Genomic DNA, 27,631 nt, shown 5'->3' with positions numbered 1-27,631 from the left:
CTATTTTTTTGATGACATACACTTTATCATCTATGCAATCTCTGCTTTGATGCAATGAAGGTATAGTGGCATCCCCTGAGCTTCTCTTCAAAATTAATGATCATTGCAACCGCCAGGTTTACAGAGTTTCAAATGATCATTAATTTATTGATGTTACAAGAGTTTCCTTCCTTGTACATTTCAAATGATCTGTAAAATGCTGTTAATGTGATTTCCTTCCAATTCACCTTGAAACCAAACACATGGCTGAGATGCACCAACTGCAACAGATAACACCTTGTGGGTTCCAATCCATCATCCTCCGTTAGAAACTTACTTCAACAGGACACGGTTGAACCTCTGGCAACCCGGAACTCCCAATTGAGAATCTTTGGCATTCCCCACATGTACAACTTCCCTTTATCTGAATTAGCAAATATCAAACATATACCATGATTTTTTATTATTTGATTGCATATAAAATATTTTCTATAATGATATCTAATATTTGATTTTATTAAACTTAATATCTTTCAACTTAGTTGAATAATAAAGATACCCCAACCTCATTCGGTGCTATTATGAGATAGATAACTAGGATACTTAGGAAGATTGTAGGATTGAAGGGTGATGGAAATATCAAAGACCTTTAACTCTTCTTACCTGTTATGGCTGCTGAGGATGAGCCCCCAAAAGCATGTAGACTACACGCTCATCAGCTAAAGCCTATCACCCAGGTACTTTCTGATTTCTGTTGAAAATGACCCAACTGACCATGTCCACCATATCCCCAAGAAAGAACTTTGCCTTCATCTGAAATTATACATAAAAATGAAACCAATATGTATACAGCCTAAATAGGAAGGAGGGTGACAAGTGAGGAATGGATTTAATAAGGTTCGCAGCAATCGGAAAGCAATTATTTTACCAGTTAATGCAAGGGAGTGATAGCCACCACTTGCTTCTGTGATACGACATCTTCAAGGCTAGAATTGGCTTGGGCTCACCACCAACCTATCACCTCTTCCAAGCTCATAGTTAGAACTTGCTGACAGAACACTGACAATGTGTAATATGATGTCATTGTATTTCCACAAGCAAAGATATAAATTTCATCAAGTTGAAAACTTTTCCAACAAATAAATGAAAGTAACTGCATTGGGTAGAGATAAGGAGAGAAGATAAGACAAAAGAGTTGATCTTTACCTCCCGAATTCAAAGTTGCCCTTCCTCTGTCAGCCTTTGTAAAAAAGCCACCACAAGAACACAGCCACAGGACAGGATGCTTTGACCTTAGAAGGATCTGGAGTCCACCTCCCTCATTAGGGCCTCGACCAGGACCAAGGCCCAATCTTCCATCTCCTTCATCTCGACCCCAAGTGTAAAGTTCCCCTATATCTAATAGCGATTAAGATATTTGCAGCCCCTTTTCTTTATTCTTTCGTAACAAATATGAAGGCAATATGAATCATCTTCTCATAAAGAACAACTAGAAACCCATAAATAGAAGAATACCTAATTTGTTCTGCAGTACTAGATTGAAATGTTTTTCCACATTGATTTCAAGAGGGCTGTTTCCAAGTCGCAAATCAAAACTCATATAATTTAGTCCAGTTAACAGCCTATATCTAAAATGCAAACCAATAATATCATGTAAAGATTTTCCAAAAAAACAGGGTCATTAAGAAGAACAACCTGATTCAGTTATTGCAGCAGTATGTGTTCCACTGGTTGCGATGTGCGTATTTTCCCATCCAGAACCTTCCACCAATCTAGGAAAACACTCTCTATGATAGACAGAATGTCCAAGTGCACCAAAACCACCATAACCCCTGCAAACTTTAATGATAGAGCCATTGATTATCAGCTAAAAACACGTAGTGAACACAACAATGTGATGAATATGTGCACACAACTCTCTTCTCCTGATATTTATCCAATCAACACAAGACATCATTAATTATCAGGCCAACCAGTTAAACTGACATAGTTATATTCTAAATCTTGAATACTTGTTGCTTGCTCAACATCTCCATTTTACTAAATAAAAGGAAAAATGCTCTGTTGATCATTGATTCCATATATTGATAAAAGCTCTTTTGCTTTCTGTTTTGTTAGTCCTTTGGTTGCAATTCAAGGAGAGTGCTACATCATGTCAACTAACTTCCAATAAGCTCTTTAAAAATATTATTACCATACCAAGAAATTTTGGTAGAGTATACATTACCCCTGCAAGATTCATCACTCCAAATTTAATCACATAATTTGTATGACTCCAAAAACAACATCTTGTTGCAAATCATAAAAAAAAGTATTATTTTTGTATGCCTTTTTGCTAATTTACTTCTAAAAAAACACTTTTTACCTTTGATTACCAACCATACATACACTTCTAATAACTATATAGCTTGCTAATTTACGCCTAACCAACATGTTTAAACCTTCACACAAACAAACACTCAATCAATGAACAAAATAAATGAGAGTTGTTAATTACTCACTGACCAAGTAAATCTTCCCAAGTGAAGTCAAAGCAACAGAGTGAACTCCACCAAGAGCAACCACTGAACAGGATCATCACCCAAATAAGGGTTCAACTAGCACAAAAACAGAATTTTCATGCCCAAAACCAAGTCTCCCACCATCTCCTTTCCCCCAAACCCACAGCTTTCCATCCACAACCACCCACTATGAAACAACCACATGAATTTCAAACTGAAACGAACCCACTTCAGAATCTTCTGAACAAGTCGGCCGATTTGGGAGATGTAAAGGGTAAGAAAGAATGAGGTTTGCAACTGGGCTGGGTAGAGTTCACTTCTTCAATGCCACCCGCCCAACTGGCCTGAGGCCTCTCCCCCACGAGAGGAGTTGGAAGTGACGCGTCGTTTTGGTTTCATTTGTGTGCGTGTAGAAAGTGGGATTTGGTGGATGAAGGGAAGTGGAGAGATGGCGACATTGGGGAGAGTTGTGATGTGAGCTTTGCGAAGAAGCATTGAAGCTGAAAAGGGGTTGTTTTGTAAACAAAACCTGCCTAACAATATCATATTCATTCTAATTTTGATGAAATATTTTTTCATCCAGTTTTTTGGAACGTGGTACTATTACCCTAATGGAGGTTGCGGGGTGTTAGACGGTCTAGGGGCATAAACGTCATTTCAATGCAGTTTAATCAATAGAACATATTAAAAAAAAATAATCATTGTATAGATTTGATATCATGTTAAACTCTCGTTTGAAATTTCATGTTCTTACATTTGAAATTTTTTCTCTCTCTTTTATGTGAGTTTAGTTGACCCATTTGGTATCTATTTGGTCTTTGGTCGGGCTTGATCATTTTCATCTATCTTTCCAATATTATACGCATGAAAACTTTTTAGAGTTACTATTAAAATAATATTACACTTACAAGGTTTCCATACAAATATTTATATATAAGTGATGTGGTAAATATAAGAATAATGTTATACTTACAACTAAGTCATACACAAAATTTATTAAAAATGACTACTCTCTTGTCTTTTGTTTTTTGTTATTTGTGTGACTCCTTTGTATAACTTAATTGTAAACATAACTTGCTCATACACAAAATCAACTAATTAATTGTCTTTTAAAGAGTATGTTCACGTCACTTGTATTCATCTCTTGTATGAATATAAAAGATTAACATTAAACTCTTATTAAATAACCTAGTTCACTTTCTTAACAAATTAACATATTAAGGCTTTCGTTGTTTCGTTTTGGGAATCTACTTTTAGTATTCCCAAAAAAGTTAACAGTAAAATACCCAAAATCTCTCATTTTTGGGAATACTATTTTCAATATTATTCAATTTTTTTTTTAAACCCTCTAAATTGTTAATTTAATAAATACCCTAATATTTTTTAAAATTACAAAAAACACCCCAACAATCCACATTTACCAGATTCCGGCCACCAACTACGGAAAATGGCCGGAATCTAGTAGGATGGTGACATACCGGCCGAATCTGGTCGTATTGCGCTGATCTAGCCTTTCCGGCCAGATCTTGGCAGTAACACTTGTCACATGGACCAACAAACGGTCGTCGTTGACCATCAACGACGACCTTTGTGGCCGTCGTTGAGAGCAAATACGACCAATCTGGCCGTTGACGGCCAAATCTGACCATAGATATGGCCTGTTCCGGCCAGATCCACCGTGGATCTGGCCGGAAAAGGCCATAGCGACGCATGACCGGCAAGATCCAACCGTGTCATGCACCCATAAGGCGACTTCGGCCACCTCCGGTGCGGTGCCAGCTGGGGGTGTTTGAGTGGTTAGGGGTATTTTTGTTAACTTTTAATTTATTATAGGGGGTATTTTGTAAAAAAACAAACATAAAGGGTATTTTATTAATTTATAAATGATACATCGTAATACCCGCCCAATTCAACTTTTTTTTAACTTTTTTCAAAAAAAACTTTTCCCCAAAAACCCCCAAATTTTGAACCAAACGAAGCCTAAGTATCTAAAGCTTCTTTTTTACGTATATATAAAACAGGGTTGCAAGAACTTTGCTTTTTTAGGACTTGAATACACATCACCAGCATTGGTAGCCACCATGTTAAATTTAGTACCATCGAGTCACTTTTATCTTAGGCGTCTATGTAGGTACATGAATATATAATTCTAATAAATTGTACAAAAATGTGTACAATTTCGTTATATATTATATATATTTCAGGATGGAGAAGGTAGACATTTGTAAGCTTAGCACTCAGGCAAAGATTTTGGGCAGCCTTGTTGCCTTTGGTGGTGCAGCAATGCTGGCTCTTTACAAAGGAATTGTGGTGGTTTCATCTCATAAAGATAATTTTCATCATTATGAGAATAAAAGATTTATTCCACATGGAGATAATTGGATTAAGGTTGTATTTTCCTTTTATTGCATGCTTTGCAATGACAGCATCCACATTTACAAGTGATTAATGATATAAATTAATAACAAAATTTTCTTCTCAATATCCATGATTCTATATATAAGGTTTCAATTTCTGTGTTGATTATCTTCAAAATTCTTAAATGCGAAAAAATATATGAACTTGGTTTACAAATATCAATCATCGGTAGACTGAATTTTGTCTTTTAGTATAATACGGTGTTGTTAAACCGTCATCCCTAATGCTAATAAACGTGATCTAGATTTTTGATAATATATAGACGATCGTTGACTAGTATTAATGTATTTAGGAAAAATATACAAGGCTTTAGCTATCCACGAAGTACCAGCAACCAATAACTCTTACATTGCACACAAGCTTATCTGGAAGTTTATTTGCAATATCATAGTATATATTCAAGTTCTTGAACCCCATTCTTGGAGATTGTCCTGGAACATTGCTCTTCTTGGTCTATTTTTAATGTAAGCCTCTCAAACTTTTATGTCAAATTAATTTGATAACATATTTTTATCACTTGTTAGGGTTAGGGTTGTGATTATTCTGTTAATGTGTAAATCTAACCACACGACGAGCTAAAAGGTAGGTAATTGAGGTTATTGCTTTAGCTCTATCTCAAAATCAAGACCTCTATTCAATTACATCAAAATGAACATTATTATTCTTATTAATATAATTTTAATACACAAATTCTCGCATACAAACTGACGTGACTCAAGACAATGGATGAATACATATGAAAAATTGACTTATATATAGTTAACATTGTTTTGTAACATTTTCTTTTTGTTAAGGCTCAAACTATGATTAAATTCTTTGTTTCAATAATTTTCTTGTCGTATACACTCTCAATATCAATTTTGTCTTTTTTGTTTTAAAGAAAGCATAAACGACTAGAAAAGAAAACCACTTCAACCATATATCATGTTATACTAATTACTAATAATTACCAAATCAATGGCTTCATTTGGTTCACAATTGGGTGTTTTGGGAAAGTTTTCTGAAAAAATTACAAAAGCTGAATTGGGCGGGTATTACGATGTAGGATTTATAAATTATTAAAATACCCCCTATATTTGTTTATTACAAAACACCCCTATAATAAAATCTTAAAAGTTAACAAAAACACCCCAACCCAATGTCAAATACGGACAGCGGCCACCACCGCCGGAGGGTGGCCGGGTTCACCATATTGGCGCATGACCGCTGGATCTTGCCGGTGTGCGCCGATATGGCCTTTGCCGGCCAGATCTGGCCGTATTTCTCGTCAACGGCCAACAAAGTCGTCGTTGATGGCAGACGCGTTGTTGGCCTCGTTATAAACTGTACGGCCAAGATCTGGCCTTTTCCGGCCAGATCCACCGTGATCTGACGAAAAGGCTAATCGGTGCACTACCGATCCTTCAGCTTGTAGTGCGCCATCCTAACAGATTCGGCCATTTTTCGGCAGTGGTGGACCAGAATCTGGTAAATATGAATTACTGGGGTGTTTTTGTAATTTTAAAAAAAATTTAGGGGTATTTAATTAATTATCAAATTTAAGGGGTTTAAAAAAGTGAATAATATTGGGAGTAGTATTCCCAAAAATCAAAGTTTTTGGGTATTTTACTGTTTAACTTTTTGGGAATACTAAAAATAGTGTTCCTAATTGGGAACCAACGAAGCCAATAATTTCCTTTTTTAATTAACGAGGAAGAGAATCATCATTAACATGTACCCTAATTTCATAATAATATGATTTTTTTTTTTTTTTTTTTTTTTGTAGGGAATAATGATATTGGAAATAACATCTCACCTCATTATCACTCTCCATCACACATTTGATAGCTCCTGCTATCTCATCTGCGACCACAACTTCCCCATTCATGATCCCGTAATCTAATCTCAACTCCACACCCAATCCCAAATCTCTAACCATTTGGAATGCATTAATCTGTTGCTCAGCATACATAGGCCATGTCACAGTTGGAACACCAAACCACAAGCTTTCCAAGATTGAATTCCACCCACAGTGTGACACAAATCCCCCTACTGATTTATGAGCCAACACCGCCTTTTGTGGTGCCTATCCACAAACCAAACCAATCTTCTTTGTTCTTTCCAAGAACCCATTTGGCAAAACCTCCCGGAGACGATCACTCTTGTAATCATTGGGCCTTTCAAATTTATCTTTTGGTGGTGGCTTCCGTATTGACTACAAGAACCTCACACCACTTTGCTCCAATCCGAATGCAATTTCTTTCACTTGCTCTTCTCCAAAGCTCCCTTGGCTTCCAAAGCACAAGAAAACAACTGATGAATCAGGGTGATCATCAAGCCATTTCATGATCTCATCACCTTTTTGTGACTCATCCGAAACTAACTTATTGCTTTCACCCTTGAGATCAATCATCGGTCCAACTGTGTAAACAGGTGGCACATGATCAAAATCATTCATCAAAGACTTAACCGCATGAGATTCCAGCTCCTCAAATGTGTTGACAATAATCCCTTTGGTCTCCTTGAATCTTCTTCCATGGTTCATAAATGTAGTGTAACCACCATGCTTGTTCAACACAACTTCAGGCAGACCACTGCTTGGAACTGGATTAACATAACTGGGGATCACCAAATCACCATCAAACTCTTCAATTTCTCTTCCAACTCGATCATGTCGCGTTGGAAGGTACAGCAGGAGACCCATAGAAGCTGCACTAGAGGGGGAGAACAAATAAGAAGGAACACCAAGTTCATTTCCCACATCTATCATTGAAGTACAAAAGAAATCAACTACCAATCCAGCAAGTCGAGCTGAGTTAGAACTGGAAAGCACATGCTTGACAATAGCTTCTTTAACACAAGCTCTATGACAATCTATATACTCAGTCATAAACTTTTCGAAGGATTTATGAACCTCTTGTGAAGGAGAGAAGTCAACAGGAGGAGAAAGATTGATGAACCTTATTGAAGTATCAGATTCTGCAAGTGATTTCGTGTGTGCAGCTGAAGGAGAGGTGCCAAAAGGAGAATCCATGAGAAGAAAAGTCACTAAGAAACGATCATCTCGATCCAACAAGCGATTTGCAAACTCAATTTGGGGAACCAGGTGGCCTGCGCCCGGTACAGGGATGAACACAAGGTCAACTTTCTTCATTTTTGGTGGTAGCTATTGTGATGGGAGAAGATGAGAGTATATTTTTCCTTTTTCGAAATCTACTGGTTAAATGTACAATACATGATGTATACACCTCTTCAACTTGTTTAAGAAATAGTCGAGAGGTCATTATCAAACTACAGGGTATACTCATGTTGCTGTATCAAACCAGGGAACCGGCTGCTGAGCCGGGTCGGTCAGGATGGAATACCTGAAATATAAATTAAACTGTTTTGATCCGCGGTTGGACCGGGATTATTGTAGCGAATCGCCGGTCCAATCAGTTTTCAGCCAAAACAGGGTTAACTTTTATTCCCGGTTCTTAAATCTAATTCTACATCCCTTTTTCTTTCTTCCTTATTTTACACAAATCTAACCAAAATTGAGAAATCCCTAACAGACAATTTAAAGCCCATGGAAAATTGTTTAATAAACCCAGATTATCAGCCATGCCTCGCCGAAGAGGTGAAGACGAAGACGATATGACGATGTGGCAGATGAGGACGATGACGAGGAAGAGGAAGATTATGACGATGAGGATTAAGATTACGGCGGCGGCGGCGGTGGGAGAAAGCATAAGGCGAAGAGACGGAACCGGTCGGAGTTTTTCGATCTGGAGGCACAAGTTCTTATATACCCCATTGTCATGGTCAGCCCATGACTAAAAAGCAGCACTAACAGCAAAAAAATGACAAGATTTCTCATTGCTTAGCAGTTTAATTTTGATGAGATTGTGTTTAGCCTACTGGAAATGCAAAAGTGGTAGGTGTTTATAAAGAAAGAAGGAGAAGAGTAGAAAAAGATACGTGTCTTTCATGCAGAGTTTGTAGGATGGGTGGTAGATTTTGGTTTAGACACAGTTGAGTTCTGGTGAGAAATATATCCCTGTATGACAAAGTCTTGTTGGAAGACCATCGTTTTCTCTTCTTTGGAATTTTCTATCTTACTTTAATTATTTTTGGTTTGTTTTGGTAGTGACGAAGACGAGGAGGAAGAAGAAGGAGAGGACGGCATTTGTTCTTGAATTTGAGTGAACTGAAGACGAAGAGGAAGAAGAAGTCTGAATTGAGTGAATTTGAATTTTAGTGGAAAGAAAATTTAGTGATTGAAATTAGGTTAGAGATAGTGAAAGATTGCGCGGAAGTAATTTGTTTTTTTTTTTTTGCTGCCATCATGCTGATGTCACCGGTCCGACCCGCCGGTCGAACCAAATGACTGATTCTTGGTGAAGGGATAAACTAGCTCAGCTTTCTTCATTTTTGCTTTTGGTTTTTCTTGTGATAACTCTTTCTTGATTAAATTTTCTCTTGCTTTAAGTTTCTTAATTGTATCAGAGAGTTTTGTAAGAATAGTTGGTTGAAGAAACCAATGTTTTGAAAACCAGATCAGATCTTAACCCGATCAAGGGCCCGATTTATGGTTTGATCGATCCGGGCTGCCGATCGTACTGACAACGTCAGTTCTTCTAAAAATTTTAAAATTTTAAATTGGTCCTTTATATTCTAGTATATTAAAAATACTCCAAAAAAAATTGCAAATTAGTCCCCAAAAATTTAATATATTTTCCCACAAAATTTATTAGTCCCTAAAATTTTGAAATATTTCAAAAACACACCTAAAAATTATAATTAACACTTGTCTGTTGAAAATATAGCAAATACTCCCTGGAACCTCAACCGAATCGTAGAGGTTGTCGGTTCCCTATCTGATCGGTTTTGGAAAAAACTTAGAATACGAGTCATCTTACATCATTTGTATAAAAAATTATGGAATTTACGATATGCATATATATGACATGAAATATTTACTTCTTGGGTGATCATGTGGTATATATGAGTTGTATCATAAATTCTCTCTATATTTATATAACTTTAGTTGAGAGAGATGAATAAAAATAAAGTTTAAATCACATAAGTTTTGTGTGGATTGATGTTCTCCAATGATGTGATAGTTTTTATTTAGTTGGCTTAACTTCTATGAGATCTACCAACATTGAGGCGAGTTCTACCCTTGAACTTCATCAAGAACGAAAAAGTCTATGTTACCATGGGATACCACATTAACGTATCACAAATCAATGTATGCATACTACACAGATATTCAGTTTAATCACCAATCACGTTAATTATAAAAATGGATGATAAAGAAAAAAAATTCTCAAGACAACATATACACATCGATTTTCAAGCTCAGGGGGTTTTTGTATATTTCAAATTTATAGGGACTAATTGAATTTTCTAAGGGTGTTTTGGAGATATGTCAAAACTTTAGCGATTATTTTGTATAGAACTTATATACTCCATCCTGAAATGGAGAGTTATAATTCTTCATTTTCTTTCACAATTGAAACAAAACTTTCACCGCATAGAAAAGTACAACAAATTTCAGTTAAAAATACCAGTGAAAGTACATAGATTTGCCTTTGTTGTGTCTTATACCCAATTTTCCCCTAACTTAACTCAGAGCTCCCGGTAAAATCACTATGTTTTGCCCCAAAGGTGATAAAGGGACCTCCTAAATACCAAAATCACACTGCCTGTTCCTACTCAAGTTAATGAATTTTAACTGAATTAGCATATCTAGAGCCAAGTCACACTCTCTCTGTCACCTTTTAAGAGAAGAGGACCATGTATAACAGAACTCATTCAGATGTAGTTAAACCCATTTTAATCCACTAAATATTGGAAGCAACCAAAAATTGATTTTCACTGCATACGTTGCCTTGCACTAGTGGTTTTTTGTTATAGCTAATTTTGAAATCCCTACCAGTTTTTATCCTACAGTTTCCATAATTATTTATCTGTGAGTTTTACAAAGTTTCATGGAGTCTATTTAACAGGAAAAATAACTTCATCCTTCATTAGTGTGGGTGAAAGATCTAAAACCAACTTTGACGTAATCCTGCAACTAATGGAATATCATTTTCCCAATCCACCGAGTATCCTAACTCTCCACTCGTTCCTATTTTTATTTGATGACATACTACTTTATCATCTATGCAATCTCTGCTTTGATGGCCTATGAAGTTATATGTGGGCTATCCCCCTGAGCTTCTCTTCAAAATTAATGATCATTGCAACCGCCAGGTTTTACAAAGTTTCAAATGTCATAATTTGTATGGATGTTACAAGAGTTTCCTTCCAGTTGTGACATTTTCAAATATCGTAAAATGTTGTTAATGTGATTTCCTTCCAATTCCCTTGAAACCAACACAGGCATGAGATGCACCAACTGCAACAGATAACACCTTGTGGGGTTCCAATCCATCATCCTCCGTTAAAAACTTGACTTCAACAGGACACGTTTACCCTGGCAACCAGGAACTCCAATTGAGAATCTTTGGCTTTCCCACATGTACAACTTCCCTTATCTGAATATATAGCAAATTATCAACATATAATCATGAGTTTTTTATTTATTTGATTTATATAATTATTGTTCTATAATGATATCTAAATTTGATTTATTAAACTTAAATACTTTCAACTTAGTGATATAAAAGATACCCTCAAACCTCATTTTTGTGCATTATGAGATCGGATAACTTAGATACTTGGAAGATTTAGGATTGAAGGGTGATGGAAATATCAAAGACCATTTAATCTTCTTACCTGTTATGGCTGCTGAGGATGAGCCCCACAAGCGTGTAGACTACACGCTCATCAGCTAAAGCCTGATCACCACAGTACTTTCGATTTTCGTTAAGAATGACCCACTGACCATGTCCACCATACCCAAGAAAGAACTTTGCCTTCATTCGAAATTATACATAAAAATGAAACAATTATAGTATCAGCCTAGAATAGGAAGGAGGGGGTGACAAGTGAGGAATGGTATTATAAGGTTGCCGCAGCAATCGATTAGCAATTATTTTACCAGTTAATGCAAGGGAGTGATAGCCACCACTTGCTATCTGAATGATACGAACCACTCAAGGCTAGGATTGGCTTGGGTCTCCAACCACCTTATCTCTTCCAAGCTCATAGTTAGACTTGCTAGCAAAACATGACAATGTGTAATATGATGTCATTGTAATGTTCCACAAGCAAGTAAATGAATTTCATCAAAGTTGAAAACTTTTCCAAGACAAATAATTAAAGTAACTAAACTAATTGGGTAGAGATAGGAGGAGAAATAAGACAAAAGAGTTATATCTTTACCTCCCAATTCCAAAGTTGCCCTTCCTCGTCAGCACTGTTGTAAAAGCACCACAAGAAACAGCAGCCACAGGTACAGTAATGCTTTGACCTTAGAAGGATACTGAGTCCACCTCCCTCATAGGGCCTCGACCAACCAGGCCCAATCTTCCATCTCCTCCTCGACCCCAAGTGTAAAGTTCCCTATATTCAATAATAGACGATAAGATATTTGACACCCTCTTTCTTTATTCTTTCTATCAAAATAAGCAATATGAATCATCTCTTATAAAGACACTAGAAACCCATAAGGAAGAACATAAACCTACAGACATTTGAAATATTTCCATTCAATTTGTTCTGAGTACTAGATTGATATGTTTCCACATTATGAGTTCAAGATCAGAGGGTTGTTTCAAAGGTCGCAAATCAAAACTCATATAAATTTAGTCCAGGTTAAGCAGCTATATCTAAAATGCAAACCCATAAAACACATGTAAAGAATTTCCATAAAAAAACAGGTCAGTTAAGAAGACAAACCTGATTCAGTTATTGCAGCCAGTATGTGTTCCACTGGTTGCGATGTGCCGTATTTTCCCATTCCAAGAATTCACAATCTAGGAAACAACTCTCTATGATACAGAATGTCCAAGTGCACAAAACCACCTAACCCCTGCAAACTTTTAATATAAGCCTTTATTATCAGGCTAAAAACACGTAGTGAACACAACAATGTGTGAAATTGCACACAACTCTCTTCTCCTGATATTTATCCAATCAAGCACAAGAACTCATTAATTATCAGGCCAACCAGTTAAACTGACATAGTTATATTCAAATCTTGAATAACACTTAGTTGCTCTCAACATCTCCATTTTACAATAAGAAAGAAAAATGCTCTGTTGATCAAATGTATTCCATTTTGATAAAAGCTCTTTTGCTTTCTGTTTTTTAGTCCTTTGGTTCAATTCAAGGAGAGTCTACATCATGTCAACTAACTTCCCCAAATCTCTCTAAAAATATTAAATTACCATAACCAAAATTTGGTTAGAGTATACAATTACCCCTGCAAGATTCATCACTCCAAATTAAGATCAATAATTTGTATGGACTCCAACAAAACACTCTTGTTGCAAATCATAAAAAAGTGATTTTTTGTATGCCTTTTGCTAATTTACTTCTAAAAAAAACACTTTTTAACCTTTGATTACTCAACCATACATACACTTCAATAACTTAAGCTTGCTAATATCGCCAAGCAAACGATGAAACCTCACCAACACTCAATCAATGAACAAATAAGAAGTGAGAGTTGTTAATGTCTCACTGACCAGTGAAAACTTCCCAAGTGAAGTCAAGCAACAGAGTGAACTCCACCAAGAGCAACACTGAACAATCACACCACAAATAAGGGTTCAAACTAGGCACAAAACAGAATTTCATGCCCAAAACCAAGTCTCCCACCATCTCCTTTCCCCCCACCAAGCTTTCCATCCACAACCAACCCACTATGAAACAACCACAGAATATCAAACTGAACCGAACCCCACGAATCTTTCTGAACAAGTCGACCGGAGTTTGGGAGATGGAAGGGTAGAGAAAGAATGAGTTGCAACTGGGGCTGGGTAGAGTCTCACCTCTCAATGCCACCGCCCAACTGGCCTGAGGCGCCTCTCCCCACGAGAGGATTGGAGAGTGACAGCGTCTTTTTTTGTCATTGTGTGCGTGTAGAGAAGTGGGATTTTGTGGGGATGAAGAGGAAGTGGAGAGATGGCGACATTGGCGAGTGAGATTGTGAGCTTTGGCGAAGAAGCATTGAAGCTGAAGAAGGGGTTGTATTGTAAACACAAAACCTGCCTGGCAATATCATTCATTCATAATTGAGATCATTCACACAGTATGGAACGGTGGTACTATTACCCCTAATGGAGTTAGCGAGGGTGTGAAGCGGTCTAGGGGCATAAACGTCATTCAATGCAGTTTAATCAAATAGGAACTAAAAAAAAAAAAAAAAAAAAAAGGGTAACATTGTTATAGATTTGATATCAGTGTTAAACTCTCAAGTTTGAAATTTCATGTTCTTACATTTGAAATTTATATCTCTCTAGTGAGTTTGAGTTGACCCATTTGGTACTATTTGGTCTTTGGTCGGGCTTGATCAATTTGTCATCTATCTTCCAATATTATACGCATGAAAACTTTTTAGAGTTTACTATTAAAATAATACTATACTTACAGTTTCCATACAAATATTTATATATAAAGTGTGTATGTGGTAAAAATAAAGAATAATGCTATACTTACAACTAAGTCAACAACTAACAAAAATTTTACAAAATTCATATAAATGACTATCTATTCTTTTTTTTTTTGTCTGGTTGTATGATCGGTTGTAACCATAGATTGTTCAAATATAATGGTAGAGTGATTATACAAACAAGAATTTTTTGCTTCCAATTAAGTCATACACAAAATTTATTAAAAGATTACTCTGTCTTTTGTTTTTTTGTTATTGTTGTGTGATCATTTGTATAACTCAATTGTAAATATAACATTGCTCATATACAAAATCAACTATTAATTGTCATTTAAAGAGTAATGTCACGTCATTTGTATTCATCTCTTTGTATGAATATAAAATGATTAACATTATCTTATTAAATAACCTAGTTAAACTTTCTTAACAATATTAACATATTAAGTATCTAAAGCTTCTTTTTTTACGCTATATATATAAAACAGGGATTGCAAGAACTTTGCTTTTTTTAGGACTTGAATACACATCACCAGCATTGGTAGCCACCATGTTAAATTTAGTACCTACGATCACTTTTATCTTAGGGCTTTCTGTTAGGTACATATAATATATTCTAATTCTAATAATTGTACAAAAATGTGTACAAATTTTCGTTTATATTTATATATATATTTCAGGATGGAGAAGGTAGACATTTGTAAGCTTAGCACTCAGGCAAAGATTTTGGGCAGCCTTGTTGCCTTTGGTGGTGCAGCAATGCTGGCTCTTTACAAAGGAATTGTGGTGGTTCATCTCATAAGATAATTTTCATCATTATGAGAATAAAGATTTATTCCACATGGAGATAATTGGATTAAGGGTTGTATTTTCCTTTTATTTCATGCTTTGCAATACAGCATCCCACATTTACAAGTGATTAATGATAAATTAATAACAAATTTTCTTCTCAATATCCATGATTCTATATAAAGGTTTTCAATTTCTGTGTTGATTATACTTCAAAATTTCTTAAATGCGAAAAAAATATATGAACTTGGTTTACAAATATCAATCATCGGTAGACTGAATTTTGTCTTTAGTATTAATAGACGGTGTTAAACCGTCATCCCTAATGCTAATACGTATCTAGATTTTTGATAATATATAGACGATCGTTTGACTAGTATTATGTTATTTATGGAAAAATATACAAGCTTTGGCTATCACGAAGTACCCACGCAACAATACTCTTACATTGCACACAAGCTTATCTGGAAGTTTATTTGCAATATCATAGCTATAATTCAAGTTCTTGAACCCCATTCTTGAATTGTCCTGGAACATTGCTCTTCTTGGTCTTATTTTTAATGTAAGCCTCTCAAACTTTATGTCAAATTAATTTTGATAACTATTTTTATCACTTGTTAGGGTTAGGTTGTGATTATTCTGTTAATGTAAATCTAACCACACGACGAGCTAAAAGGGTAGGTAATTGAGTTATGTCTTTAGCTCTTATCTCAAAATCAAGACCTCTATTCAATTACATCAAAATGAACATTATATTCTTATTAATAAATTTTAATACACAAATTCTCGCTACAAACTGACGTGACTCAAGACAATGATGAATACATATGAAAATTGACTTATATATAGTTAACATTTGTTTTGTAACATTTTCTTTTTTGTAAGGCTCAAACTATGATTAAATTCTTTGTTTCAATAATTTTCTTATTCGTTAACACTCTCAATATCAATTTTGTCTTTTTTTTTTAAAGAAAGCATAAACGACTAGAAAAGAAACCACTTCAACCACATTATCATGTTATACTAATTACTAATAATCCAAATTCAATGGCTTCTTTGGTTCACAATTGGGTGTTTTTGGAAAAGTTTTCTGAAAAAAGTTAAAAAAAGCTGAATTGGGGGTATTACGATGTAGGATTTATAAATTATTAAAATACCCCCTATATTTGTTTATTTACAAAACACCCCCTATAATAAAATCTTAAAAGTTAACAAAAACACCCCCACCCAATGTCATACGGACAGCCCACCACCCGCCGAGGTGTGCCGGGTTCACCAATTGGCGCATGACCAGCTGGATTGCGTGTAGGTCTGCGTATGCGCCGATATGGCCTTGCCGCATCTGGCTTTTTCTCGTTAACAACGGCCAACAAATGATCGTTTGTGCCATCGTATAAACTGTTCGCCAAGATCTGACCTTTCCAGCCAGATCCACCGTGAATCTGACTGGAAAAGGCTAAATCGGTGCATCACCGACCAGATTCAGCTGGTAGTGCGCCATCCTAACAGATTCCGCCATTTTTCGGCAGTGGTGACCAGATCTTAAATATGAATTACTGGGGTGTTTTTGTAATTTTTAAAATATTTAGGTATTTAATTAAATTATCAATTTAAGGGTTTAAAAATTTGAATAATATTGGGAGTAGTATTCCCAAAAATCAAAGTTTTTGGGTATTTTACTGTTTAACTTTTTGGGAATACTAAAAATGTGTTCCTAATTGGGAACCAAACGAAGCCAATATTTTTTCTCTTTTTTAATTAACGAGAGAAGAGAATCATCATTAACATGTACCCTAATTCATAATAATATGATTTTTTTTTTTTTTTTTTTTTTTTTTGTAGGGAATAAATAATTGGAATAACATTTTATGCTCAAACATTGGTGGTGAGAAGGAGAGGTCCTTTTCATGACAGCATTTAGACCTTTAGCGACAATAATTTCAGCCATTGGGACTTCTAATTTTAGAGATGCCCTGCACTTGGGAGGGTATGTTTAATTTAATTAATTTCTTGATTAATTATTATTACTATTGTGATCAGTCTATCTTTTCATAATTACTATTAATTTAATTTCAATTATTTCAGAATTCTGGGAGCAATATTGATAGTTATTGGTTTGTATGCAACTCTTTGGGAAAAGAAAAAAGAAAGAGAAAGATAGAATTAATAAAATTAAATAATAGTATTCAAGTTGTAATTTTTACTTTAATATTGCTATTTTAATTTAATTATCTCATGGTCATCATGATAAATTATTTAACCCCTTGTTTTCAGTCCCCTATATTCATACTCTATCGTCAAAATACTAGGATTAACTCCTCAACTCTAACAGACATTAATGAAATACGGCTCTTGATATGAAGACTATTAGCTTCCAGAGGGTTTTGAACTAATTCTTGTTTTTTGTTTTTATAATAATACAATATTAACACAAAAAATGCATGACATAGTTTAACTTTTTTATTTAATATTAGAGAATCAGTCAAAAATTGATGTTTACAGAATACCAGTGCCTTTTAAAAAGCAATAATGTTAGGTCCATAACTCTCTTTTACAACATTCTCTCATAACCCTCGATGTGACAACTTGTCATTGGTTCAATGTTTTAAAACCCAGCCCGGCTCGGCCAGTTGAACCGTTTCAATCGAGACCCGGAAGCTTCAACAGGCCGGGTTTATATTTTATCTATTCACCCAAAACCCTAGGATTTGGGAGAATGATCGGCAAACAATTGACAGTCGGAATGTTGGGGTTTTTGAAGATAAAGTTCCGATGAATGCAATGGTGGTGACAAAGTTGATTTTCGATGAGTAAATCGACCAGAAATTGAACAAAACTGGCCGCAGCAACAATGGGATTTTTTCGACAATTGGCGAGGCTAACGAGGGTGGGGTGAGATGGGTTTTAAGGGACGATGACGGTTGCATCTGGTGTGTCGCCGCCGCCAATCAATTGCCGGTCGATTTGCATTTATGGTATGTTTGATAAATTTCAAACCTATAGGGACTTATTGTTATTTTCAGGGGTATATTTGCTTAATTTTAAAAGTTTTTGTCAACCAGTGAACCTGGGACCCGAAAACTTTGTCGGGTTTCACCCCGGGTTGGGTTTTAAAATATTGCATTGGTTAGCTCACAAATGGACAGGCGGGACCTATTTTGCAAGCTGACCAATGACATGCTTTCACGTCGAGGGTTGTGAGATTGAGTTATATATTTAACATCACTCTTTAAAAAGACAAAAAAAAATACAATTTTTTTTTAATCATTACATCACTCCTTAAATAGACCCAAAAAAATAAAAATAATAATAATATTATAACAACTTTTTTTCACAAACTTTCTCTCATAATCTTAATATGACGATTCACAATTAGTCAACTTGCAATTAATTAAAGAGACCCATGTGAGATCCGTTGTGAACTAACCAATTGCGAGTTGCCATATCAAGGTTGTGAGAAAAAGTTTGTGAGAAGGGGTTGTTGGTGTAGTATTATTCAAAAAATATATATATAGGTTTTTTTTAATTTTTTATATCATTACATCACTTTTTAACAAGACCCAAAAAAATTATAGGTTTTTTTTTTTTTTTTTTATCATTATTATTAGTTGATCTGTATGGTTAATATATTAGTCCACATTAGTCAAACAAGCCTTCATGAAATTTAGGGAGCTATCCAAATGTGTTGCACAGTATCCTAATGGTCTTCCATTAGCTCTTCAAGTTTGGGCCCTTGTTTTTTTCCCGGAGGAAGAAAAGTTCATATACGGTGCATTGAAAAGACTAGAAAGAGATTGTGATAAAGATTTTATTGGATAGACTTTAAATAAGCTTGGATGGGCAAGAAGAATTAGAGAAAAAATATTTCTTGATAAAACATGTTTCTTTTAAAGAGAAAATAGAAATTATGTAGCAAGGGGTCCTTTTGTTTTATTATTTTGGATAGGATTTTAAAAATAATATTGGATAGTTGAATAGGAGAGTATTACAAGGTAAAATTTAAAAATTTTATAAAAAAAACCCCATAGGTTTGCTAATTTAACTAAATACCCTAATATATGAATTTTTTATAAAATGACAAAAATACCCCCACCACTCGTAGTGCCAGATTCCAACCACCACCGCCAAAATCTGGGCGAAAAAATTGCGTTACGATACAGACTGGTCAGATCTGGCGGGTAGGGCGTCGATATAGACTTTTCTGACCAGATCCACCATGGATCTGGCTGGAAAAAGCCAGATCTACGACCAGATCTAGCCGTCGACAGTCGCAAAAGATATGGCCGTCAACTACGGCAAAACATATGGCCATCGCTGACGGCCAGATCAATGAATTACCGGCCAGTTTTGGTTCTGGTGTAAGCCGTTGTGACAGATTCCAGCTACCACTAACGGTGGTTGTCGAAATCTGTCAAGTATGGGTTTAGGGGGTGTTTTTGTTAATTTTTAAACTTTTTTGGAGGGTATTTATGAAATTAATAAACTTAAGGGGACTAAAAGAATTAAAAGATATACTAATATTTCTCAAGTAATGTGCCAAACAATATTCGGGGAATAAGATTGGGAATATGGGTAGAAATAATGTGCCAAACGCACCCAAGAATTCTTGAAAATAGTTTTTTTTTTTCCAAATATTGGAATAAATATTCTAATTGACAAATCAATTGTAATTATTTTAGATGACGATAAATTGTGGGTACATGATTTATTACAACACCAATTTTGTAAGAGAAATAAGATACATTTAAGTTGAAGTAATATATAGTTCAATTTAACCATCACTAGGTGGTCCAACTGTCAACTAGGACTCTTGAGTGTAATACTGAAGAGGTCCTAAATTCGATCCACCTGAATTGTTAATAGAGATAACCACTGAAGAGATTTATCTGACTATTAAGTTTAAGACTTAGGGGGATTAGTTGAGATGATACAAATTTTGAAGCTCTCAAATTCCTTTATTTTGACATGGTGGAATATTATTAGACAAGGAGCATCATGTTATTAGGGCATCAAAAGTCTTGGCATAATAAAATGTTATTAGACAAGAAGCATCATGTAATTGGGGCATCCAAAGGTCCATCCAAAACTTGATTAATTTTCAAGTAAACTGAGACCACTTACATTGACATGCAAACGCTTGAAACGTGTTAATCCTTTCACATTCACCAGAAAACAGGTTTGCCCAAACTCAGTTTTGCACTCTCTCTCATTTTCCCACCAAAGCTGCAGAGAAATTTCATCTTCCCAGTTGGAGATTCGGGTCTAGCTTTTAGGTTTTTATTCTTTAGCTCCCAAGAGTTTTCATCGCCTGATCTAGAGACCACGCCCGTTGTTGCTAAAACAGATGTGGCACAAGCAACACCCCCTGATAATTTTACTATTGATGTTTCAGAGTATGAAGATCAGAATCTGGAGTCTGAAAAAGGTAACTATTTTGGCTTCTAAGAATTGGGATTTTGTTTTAATTTCAATATAGCGTGCATGATAACAATTAATGAGCTGCCTCTTTTGTTGATGTTTCAATGTTTCAGAGCCGGATGATGAGAATGATACGCCTCAAAAAGGTAATGAATTAATCAAATTTGGTTTGTTGGGATTGGGTTTTTTATACTTTTACATTTTTATGTTCTACTTTTTGTAGTATTGCAATGCTCCATGTCATTAACTCAGCTGGGAGTGTACTACTATTATGATATCTCCAAACCAATAATTATTTCGTGATTGTAATTCTGATAATTGTGATGGGTTTCACTGATTATTTGTTTTCTGTTTTAAACGTGATACTAATGAAGGTTGGTAATTGTGCAAATTTTTGTGATATGGCATTTTGTATTGATCCATTGCCATTTATTCTTCTTTAGTGGCTCTTCTGCTTGGTACTAGAATCTTATATTTTTGTTTAGTCTTCTGAGACTTATAAGCGTGTTGTGAGTTTTGTGATTTGATTGAAGTGATTGGTGGTTGTTACCAGATAGCGGAGAAGAAAAGTGTGATATTTTCACTGGGGCTTGGAAGGTCGCACTCTCTTGCATTTAATTTTAATTTTAATTGCTATGTGGAGGTTTTAGTAAAGTACAATATTATATGCTTATGAATTACAGGATTATGCATGCCAGATTTAACTTTAAATTTGTAATTTATAGTGGAAAATACATAATTATTATGCTAGAAGTAATAAGTTTGAAATTCATATGAAAATATGGGTTATGACATTCAGTAACTGGAATGACAGATAGATGCGTAATTTTGGTACAAGTCCTGTTATTACTCACTGTTTACGGTACTGTATATATTAAGGTCTTATTTTTCATTTTATTTAGGATGTTTGCTGTGCTATGTAGGGAGGATTGATAGGATTAGCTGTCGCCACGGTTTGGTTGACTTCTGAAGCAGCTTATCATCTTGAGGTGAGCTGTATATTTTATTTATATTTTAATGTTGTGATGTTCATTTAATCAAATTCAGATTTTTATTTGTGGATTGTTAAACTTTGGAATTTATAGGTATTATTATAAGTTTGAATTAGGGTAATCAAATTCAGATTTTTATTTGTCACATGTGTCAACTCATCTCTCTGAAATTTTGAATCTCTAAGGTAGCTGAATAAATTTCTTATACCATTTTGAATGACTCATTTATTTATCACTTAATGACGTTCCAATGTGACAGTGCCAGCTTTTAGGATTTCTTTTGAGCAATCTCCAAAGAAGGCCAAGCAAGACCATGACAATGGCAAGACTAATGGAAAAGCTGGAGAATCTGATGTTATAGATGGGGAGTTTGAAGAATTCTTTAAAGCTATTGAGGCTAATCTCTCTATTGAACAAATGGTTGAGATTCTTGAAGCCAATGCCAAACTCCTGTGGCCCAGATTCTGTTGTTGTCACTAAATGGTGAGTTCAATTAGAACATCCACTAATTTACATATTTTTCATCTATATAAACATGTATGTGGTGAGATTCTTATCATTTTAGAATGTTTTTTATTTTATTGAAACAGCCAAGACATGCTGTTTTATGGATCGTTAGGGAGATGCCCAATCTGCAATGTAAATTGGAATTGATGTAAAAGATATACTTGCAAAGGAATGTACAGTGAGTGGTCTACATGCACATTCAGAACAAAAGATCCACCGAGGAGGCAAGCCAGTCAAAATACCAGATTCTGTCCTCAAATCTGTTGATTTAGATGTATATTTCTGGACCATACATTCTTGCTCTTTCAATTAACTTGACTGTTTGTCTAGTCTTATATTTCTGTGTATTTATTTGAGTTCTATTTCTCTCTGCAATAGTTGATAGAAGTACAAATGACTCGAAATGGATGAAAGCTTGGTTTTGAAGAAGATAGGCAGTGATAACCACAACCAACAACACCAACAACGTTGAGAACAACAATGCAACTATGGTATTTTTTTTATTGTTTAAATCTTATTGTTAGTCTCGCTGGTGATATATAACGAATAAAGTGTAAAGATTAAACTGGGTTTCATTATTATGTGTTCAGGATAGTTGTGGGAGATTGTGTGAAGCTGTGATGGTGGAGAAGGCTGGGAGTGTTTAAGCTGTGATTTGGTTAACTGTGCTAATTAATCTACTTTATTGGGGACTAACTGTACCTCTGTTTGCTGTATTGGTGCTTCAAGTGTTTGTAATTGTTGCTATGAATTGCTGCCTAATGTTTAGACTCCATGTCCATACGACGCTAGTGCTGTTTAACTTCTGGCTTCTTTCGATTTTTTGTTTCTATACACATATTTGTGTTTGCGCATGCACATACTAGTGTCTTCTTCCTTCTAATCTTTAAGAATTATGTTTTGAAATTTAGTGCCTGTTTCATTCTGATTAAGGGTTTTATTTATTGAAACTCTGAAAAATTTGCCCTGATTTTAAGGTGTATGACCAATCCCAGGTATGTTGTGGAGAAACTAAGTTGAGCTTCAAAAGAGGGTCGTACTCTTGAGGATTCAAGTATGGATGTGTTGGTTCCGTATACCTGGACAATAAAGATTCATCAACTGATAAGATGGATAAAGAAGCAGAATTGCCCTTCTGTGTTGGCTTGAGGTGATGTATTATGATCTTTTTTTTTTATTGTTTCCTACTTTATAGCATTTTGTTGTGAATTCTAAGGATCCCTTGACATATTTTCTCACTCATTTTTATAATAGTCAATGTATTGTGGTTGCAGAGATTTGGTTTTTATGGTGTGCTACAGGCTACATGTTTGAAGAAACATCTGAAGAGGCTTAATAATTGATGCATTTTTAATGAAAATCGCTTTCATGTTTAATCTTTTCTATAATTCATGATTACTAAGATATGAGACTCCAATTTTGTCACAGTTAATATATTTTCTTTTATTTATTTACTTTGGTTAGTAGCTGTTATTTTCATGAAAAGCATAATATTTGTTACAAAGTATATTTTAGTAATTCATGATTACTAAGATATGAGACTCCAATTTTGTCACAGTTATATATATTCCTGAGTTCATTGTTGTGTGTAACGTTCTTCTAGAATTGGAAATATCATTGCAAAAGGCATAATATTTGTACAAAGGTATGAGTTAAATTAGAAAAGAATAATGGTTTGCTATCAGCTGCCATTGTTTAGACTTCAATGGAGATTTGGCGAATTTGGTTAGTTTAGCAGTAAATGTCAATTATAAGTTTGGTTGAATAAGAACCAGAATCAAATGATAATGTTGTTAACTCACAGGTGCCACTGATGCGGACTATAGTCCTAGTTTTGGTCATAAAGGTGTTAGTGTTGCTGGCTATAATCCTGTTCCATAGTACTTATTGCCTCAGCAAACTCCCAATTTCAATACTTTAATCCTACCTCTCTCTCACCTCTTGTAGCTCAGCATGTGAATTTGTTCCTTAATATTCTCAGCACTTTCAGTCTAATCAGTTTTCAGGAGGAGGAAGAGATTATGGTAGAGGCTAATAGAAACAAGCCTATTTACATGTGGAAGTCAAGCCATACGGCAGTTCTTCTCAACCTAATATGGTTTTTCAAGCATGCAATGTCCACCAGCTATATTTCACATCAAGTTTCTCCAGCTCAAGGTTATAATTCCTCAATTCAAGCCTCTTGTCTACTCACAATGTTTCTAATAATTATGCAACAACTACTCCAGCTACATCAGAGAATCAGTTTGGTACATCAAGATAATAATTTTGTTGTTGAATTCCTTGCTGATCATTATATGACAAGGACAAAGTCGCCAAGATAGTGTTGTTACAATGGGAGCTTAAAGTTGTTTTCAATACAGCTCCATGTATGTCATCTGCACTTAATTGTTCTATCAGTAAAACTTATGTTTTTCCATCAAGCTTTGTGTACTGACAAGTTAAAGCAATGCTATGACATAAGAGACTTGACTCCTAATGAACAAGTTTTGAGCACTGGTTTGCACAATTAAATGCATAATAAACCTTGTTAAGTCTTTGCGATTTTGCTTAGCATGTCAATTTGGTAGATTGCACAATCTATTTCTCCATATTCTTCTAGTGGAGCTTCCAAGCCTCTTGAACTAATTCATTCTAAGCTTTGAGGCCCTTCTCCACATTGAAGTTGTGCATGAATAGTCTGTTAATTGGAGTTGTGACCAGTAACTTCAATTGAAGTTGTTGCTGTTAGGATCTGAGGTGAAGTTCTTGAGTTGTTGCTGTTAGTATACGGTGAAGTTATTTTTTTTTTTTAGTTTGTGTATAGTTGAAATTGAGTTGTGGTTAGCAGCTGAGATTAAATTGAAGTGAAAGTTGTTGATAATTTGCTATTGTTGATGTTGGCATATTGAAGCTGACTTGAGCTGTTGATAAACTGAAGCTGGTACTGTTTGGTTTACTGAAGTGAAGTTCCTTTCATTGAGTTTGTGTAGTAGATAAGGTGGAGCTGTTGATAACTGAAGCTGGTACTGCTGGTTTCTGAAGTGAATTCCTATCTTGAGTTTGTGTAGTAGTTAGGATTAACAGTTCAGATTGACACACTGAGGTTATAAGATGTACTGAAATGCAGTGAAGTTGAGATCTACTGCAAATATGATCTGAAGTGTAGTGAAGTTGGTGTTTCAATTCATTTTACTGCAGAGTGATGGGATTTTTTATTGCCGAGTCAAAAGTCAAAAGTTTAGCTTGAGGAGGGATGTTACTGTGAAAGACAAATGCTGGAAGCTGAAAGAAGTAAAATGTCACAACTATTCTTCACTATTAAATTGATACTTTATACGCTGTCGTTTTTTACTAGTGTGTTTTAAGTCGTTAGCCCACGTCAACTGCGTCTCTTTACTTTAGTCTTCAACTTACTCTACTGTACACATATAAACATTGGTGAAGTGCCCAGCTGTAATCAATCAAGGAATCAAAGAAATAGCTTTGCAATATTCTTGAATTCTCTTTCATTTTTTCGATTGTTCCAAAACCTCACAGATTGCACAATCATTCTTCAAGTGGAGCTTCCAAGCCTCTTGAACTAATTCATTCTAAACTTGAGGCCCCTCCACAAGTGTCCATTGAATGTTATAAATACTACATACATGACTTTAGCAGACCCACTGGCTTTTCCCTCCTAAAATGAAGCTAAAACAAGTTCGTGTTTCTTCAATTTCATAAGTTAGTAGAAAGACAATTTGAAACCAAATTGAAATGCCTTTAAACTGATTGCGGTGGGGAGTTTAAAACACTTTTACCTTACATAAACGAGCATGACATTATATTTAGACACCCTTGCCCACATACTCAACAAAAAATGGCGAAGTTGAGAGAAATCATAGGCATATTGTAAAATAAGGTCTAACAAGCTTCCACGTCATTAGCTTACTGGAATTTAGATTTTCAAACTGTTGTATTCTTAGTAAGTAGGTTTCCTTTTTTTGTGTAAACCAATATCTCGCATTTTCAAACACTTTTTAACATTGTGCCCAACTATAAACTTTTAAAAACATTTGGTTGCACTTGTTACCCTTTCCCCAGGCCTTATAGTGCACACAAATTTAATTTTCATATTTCTAAATATGTATTTGTAGGTTATAATCTTGTTTATAAGGGTTACAAGTGCTTAAATGCAAATGGAAAAGTGTATATAGCTCAAAATGTTAAGTCTAATGAGTCTGATTTTCCTTTTATTCATAATATTCTATCTCACAATTCTCCTCAAGTATATAGTTTTAAGTTTGAATATCTCAATACCTCTTCTATTTGGTTTTCCTCATTGTTTAATAGATTTTGATTTAAAGTTTACTAAGTCTAATCAGTCTTCTAAACATTGTACTGATTTTTCTTCAAGTCCTAGGATAACAATTATTGTTCCTATTGACCACACTAAATCACACCGTCAGTCTTCTCCTTCTCTCATACAATCCTCTTCTAAAAATATTTTCTCGTCCTTAAAGTCCAAGTTTGATTCCTTATCTCCTCAATATGTCTCCTCACAAGATTCATTTTCCACTATCAACTTAGAAGTTTACTTAACTTCTAATCCTATTCACACATGATCAAATTCCCTTTAAAATTCCTTCTAGTCTCAACATTGTAGCTTTACAAATTAGTCTTTACATCTTAAAAATCTGAGAAGTCTCAATCACATATGATAGTTGCTATGGTTGTATCTTCTAGTTCTCTTTTTTCAATACAAGAACCTAGTTCTGTTTTACGAGCCTCTCTCATCCCTAGCTTGGAAATATGCTATCCAAGCTGAGTTTAATGCATTAATCTACAATAAAACTTAGTGCAATGGAGTTGTAGAAAACAGAAAAGTAATGGCTCTATCATCCACTGAGGCAAAATATAGAGCTTTGGCTCAGTCAGCAACAAATTAACTTGGTTCAAGAGTTTGTTTCAAGAATTAAAAGTTGAATTATAGATTTATGAGCATCTTTTGAAGGAGAAAAGTCTACAGGAGGAGGAAAATTGATGAACCTTATTGGGATATTAGATTCTGCAAGTGATTTATGAGCACTTTTTGTTGATTGTAAAGCCTTTTGAGGAATTTAAAAGGATAATAGAAAACCAAAGCCTTAAACTGCCAACAAAATAAACTCATCCATCCATGGCCTCCTCTGTTCCTCTTCTGCTATCGCCACCACCACCGCCCACCACTTTTCTTCCAGCCCTTTCCCTTTCACTGCCCCTGCCTCTTCAAAGTGAAGCGCAAAATGTTGACATTTTCACAAAACCATTGGTGGCAACTGGCAGGACAGTTTTGAGTTTTTAAGAAGTAAACTTATTGTTATACCATCCTCTCAGTATTTGAAAGGGCAAGTAAGTTAGAAGTAAAGGAAGGTTACAGACAGTAGTAGAAGAGGGTATAGAGAAATTCTGACAAGCAGGAGAAAATGAAGAGTAGATATTGAAAAAGATTGTAGCAGAAGAACAGAAGTATGAAGAGGTGACGTACAAATTTATAATTACATGTT

General features: G+C 35.0%; 3 pseudogenes; all 3 read right to left on the bottom strand.

Moving 5' to 3' along the window:
* Window positions 1-304: 304 nt before the first annotated feature.
* On the bottom strand, window positions 305-5,315 carry LOC116127128 (annotated as a pseudogene).
* Window positions 5,316-5,519: 204 nt separating this feature from the next.
* Window positions 5,520-9,028, bottom strand: LOC116127127 (annotated as a pseudogene).
* A 2,178-nt stretch (window positions 9,029-11,206) lies between these two features.
* On the bottom strand, window positions 11,207-12,768 carry LOC116127126 (annotated as a pseudogene).
* Window positions 12,769-27,631: the final 14,863 nt, after the last annotated feature.

This window comes from Pistacia vera, unplaced genomic scaffold (assembly GCF_008641045.1).
Source record: "Pistacia vera cultivar Batoury unplaced genomic scaffold, PisVer_v2 Contig189, whole genome shotgun sequence".
NCBI lineage: Eukaryota > Viridiplantae > Streptophyta > Magnoliopsida > Sapindales > Anacardiaceae > Pistacia > Pistacia vera.
Note: the sequence above shows the minus strand (reverse complement) of the source record. Positions and strands in the feature narration are given on the sequence as shown.